We start from the raw sequence: 3,751 nt of genomic DNA on the forward strand, positions 1-3,751 counted from the left end.
GTACCAGTCGCTAGGACTGATTGTTTCCATGAATTTTTGGTTTTCTTCATTCTTCTTGGCCCTGGATGAGGAAAGACCCATCGTTGCATCTAGATGGTCCTATAACCTTTTTTTGATGTAAGCATTCATATAGTAGTATGTTGGAGCTAGCTTGTACTGACTCATGACAAATTACTATTAAATTGTCAGGTATTTGGCAAGCAGGTTGTCATACAGTTGATGTCTTAAATTCAGCCTTGATAGCATATTGTTGTAGTTGTTGACCATCCAGTCGACTCCAACTTCTAGCCACCCTACGTACAACAGAATGAAGCACTGCCAGTCCCGTGAAAGCCTCACGATACTTGTTATACCTGAACCCATCATTGCTGTCATTCCATCTCATTGAGGGCCTTCTTTTTCATTGACCCTCCATTTTACCAAGCATGATATCCTTCTCCAGGGAATGGTTCTGCCTGACATCATGGCCAAAGTAGGTGAGACAAAGTTGCCATTCTCACTTTCAAGGAGCATTCCAACTGCACTTCTTCCAGGACAGATTTGTTCATTCTTTTGGCAGTCAATGGTGCTTTCACTATCCTTCGCCAACACTACAATTCAAAAGCATCAACTCTTCTTCAGTCTTCCTTATTCATTGTCTTGCTCTCACATGCGTATGAGGTGATTGAAAATACCATGGCTTGGGTTAGGCACACCTTAGTCTTCAAAGAAACATCTTTGCTTTTCAGCACTTTAAAGAGGTCTTTTGCAGCAGATTTCCCCAGTGCAACACATCGTGTGAAGTCTTGACTGCTTCTTCCATTGATGTTGATTATGGAACCAAGTAATACGAAATCTTTGACAACTTCAATCTTTTCTCCATTTATTATGGTGCTGCTTATTGGCCCAGTTCTGAGGATTTTCATTGTATGTTGAGATGTAATCCACATTGCAGTCTTTAATCTTCATCAATAAGAATTTCATCCTCACTTTCAGCAAGCAAGGTTGTGTCATCTGCATATTGCAGGTTGTTAATGAGTCTTCCTTCAATCCTAATACTGTCTTCTTCTTCATATGATCCAGCTTCTCTGATTATTTGCTTGGCACACAGATTAAGTAAGTGTGGTGAAAGGATACAACCCTGATGCACTCCCTTCTGACTTTAAACCATGCAGTACTCCGTTATTCTGTTTGAATGACACCCTCCTGGTCTATGTATAGGTTACTCATGAGCACAATTAAGTGTTCTGGAATTCCCATTCTTCTCAATGTTACCCATAATTTGTTATGATCCACACAATCGAATGCTTTTGGATAGTCAATAAAACACAAGTAAACATCTTTCTGGTATTCTTTGCTTTCAGCCAAGATCCATCCACCTGACATCAGCAATGATATCTCTCATTCTACATCCTTTTCAGAATCCAGCTTGCATTTCTGGAAGTTCTCTGTCAATATACTGTTGCAACCATTTTTGAATTATCTTCAGCAAGATTTTACTTGCGTGTGATATTAATGATATTGTTCAATAATTTCCACATTCTGTGGGATCACCTCTCTTTGGAGAGGGTACAAATATGGATCTTTTCCAGTCAGTTGGACAGGTGGCTGTCTTCCAAATTTCTTGGCATAGACAAGTGAGTGCCTCCAGTGTGGCATCTGTTTGTTGAAACATCTCCATGGGTATTCCATCATTTCCTGGAGCCTTGTTCTTTGCCAATTCCCTCAGTGCAGCTTTGCTTCTTCCTTCAATACCATTGGTTCTTGATCTTATGTCACCTCCTGAAACAGATTACAATGACCATTTCTTTTTGGTACAGTGACTTTGTGTATTCCTTCTATCTTCTTTTGATGTTTCCTGCACCATCCAATATTTTGCCCATAGAATCTTTCAATATTGCAACTTGAGGCTTAAATTTTTTCCTCCATTCTTTCAGCTTGAGAAATGCAGAGTGTGTTCTTTCCTTTTGGTTTTCTAAATCCAGGTCTTTGCATATTCTATTATAATAATTGACTTTGTCTTCTTGAGCTGCTCTTTGAAATCTTCTCTCAGCACTTTTAACTTGTCGATTCTTCCATTTGCTTTAACTACTCTCTGTTCAAGGGCAAGTTTCAGAGTCTCTTCTGACATCCATTTTTGTCTTTTCTTCCATTCCTGTCTTTTTATTGACGTTTTGTTCTCTTCTTGTATGATGTTCTTGATGTCATCCCACAATTCCTCTGGTTTTTGGTCCTTGGTGTTCAATGCATCAAATCTATTCTTTAAATGGTCTCTAAATTCAGGAGGGACATAATCAAGGTCACATTTTGGCTCTCATGGACTTGTTTTAACTGTCTTCAGCTTCAGCTTGAACTTGTATATGGTCTGTTCCACAGTCAGCTCCTAACCTTGTTTTGGCTGAAGATACTGAGCTTACCCATCACCTCTTGCCACAGATATAGTTGATCTAATTCCTGTGTACTCCACCTGGTGAAGTCCATGTGTATAGCCACCATTTATGTTGTTGAAAAAAGCTATTTGCAATGAATAAGTCACCGGTCTTGCAAAATTCTATCATGTGATCGCCCGCATTATTTCTATCACCAAGGCCAAAATTTCCAACTACCAGTGATTCTACTTTATTTCCAACATTTTCATTCCAATCACCAGTGATAATCAACACATCTTGATTGCATGTTTGGTCAAGTTCAGACTGCAGAAGTTGGTAAAAATCATCAATTTCGTCATCTTTGGCTTTGGTGGTTGGAATGTTAATTTGAATAATAGTAGTATTAATTGGTCTTCCTTGTAGGCATATGGATATTATCCAATCACTGAGAGCATTATACTTCAGAATAGATCTTGAAACATTCTTCATGACAATGAATGCCATGCCATTCTTCCTCAATTTGTTATTCCCAGCATAGTAATTATACAGCTGTCTGATTCAAAGTGGCCAGCACCAGTCCATTTCAGCTCACTAATGCCTAGGATATTGATCTTTATCCATTTCATTTCATTTTGGCAACTTCCAATTTTCCTAGATTCATACCTTGTACCTTCCATGTTTCGATTATTAATGGATATTTGCAGGTGTTTCTTCTCATTTTGAGTCATGCCACATCAGCAAATGGAGGTCCTGAAAGCCTTACTCTATCCACATCATTAAGGTCAGCTCTACTCTGAGGAGGAAGCTCTTTCTCAATCATATTTTGAGTGCCTTCTGACCTGAGGGGCTCATCTTCCAGCACTATATCAGATAATGCTTCAGGGCTATTCAGAATGTTTTCCAATAATATATCAGACAGTGTTTCACTCCTATTCATAAGGTTTTCACTGGCCAATATTTTGAGAAGTGAATGATCCCTTCCTTCTTCTGAGAACTTTACCTGCCTACCACTACTCAAAAATATACAGATATGTTTGTGTAATGTTATCAATTATTTGGAATGATGTGTACCAAACTGTGAGGTGTTGAATTATGAATATTGATTTTCTAATTTAAAAAAATGATAAAACAAGCCAGACCAGTTGCATCATGCTCAGAAGATCCTTTCCTACCCTAAGATTTTTTTCAATCCTAATTTCTTCTAGTTCTAGTATAAATTTGTGTTTGTGTGTATCATTTATACATTTAATTCATCTGGAAGTTATTTTACTGAATATGTATAGCAGTAAACCAATTGAACCAATGCTATCATTCATTACATGTTTTACCCATTGATTTTTAAGTGCCATATTTATCCTACACTACATACATACATACGTGTGTGTGTGTGTGTGTGTGTGTGT

Source organism: Orycteropus afer, unplaced genomic scaffold, assembly GCF_000298275.1.
Source record: "Orycteropus afer afer isolate SDZICR_OR568_19922 unplaced genomic scaffold, OryAfe1.0 scaffold00034, whole genome shotgun sequence".
Lineage (NCBI taxonomy): Eukaryota > Metazoa > Chordata > Mammalia > Tubulidentata > Orycteropodidae > Orycteropus > Orycteropus afer.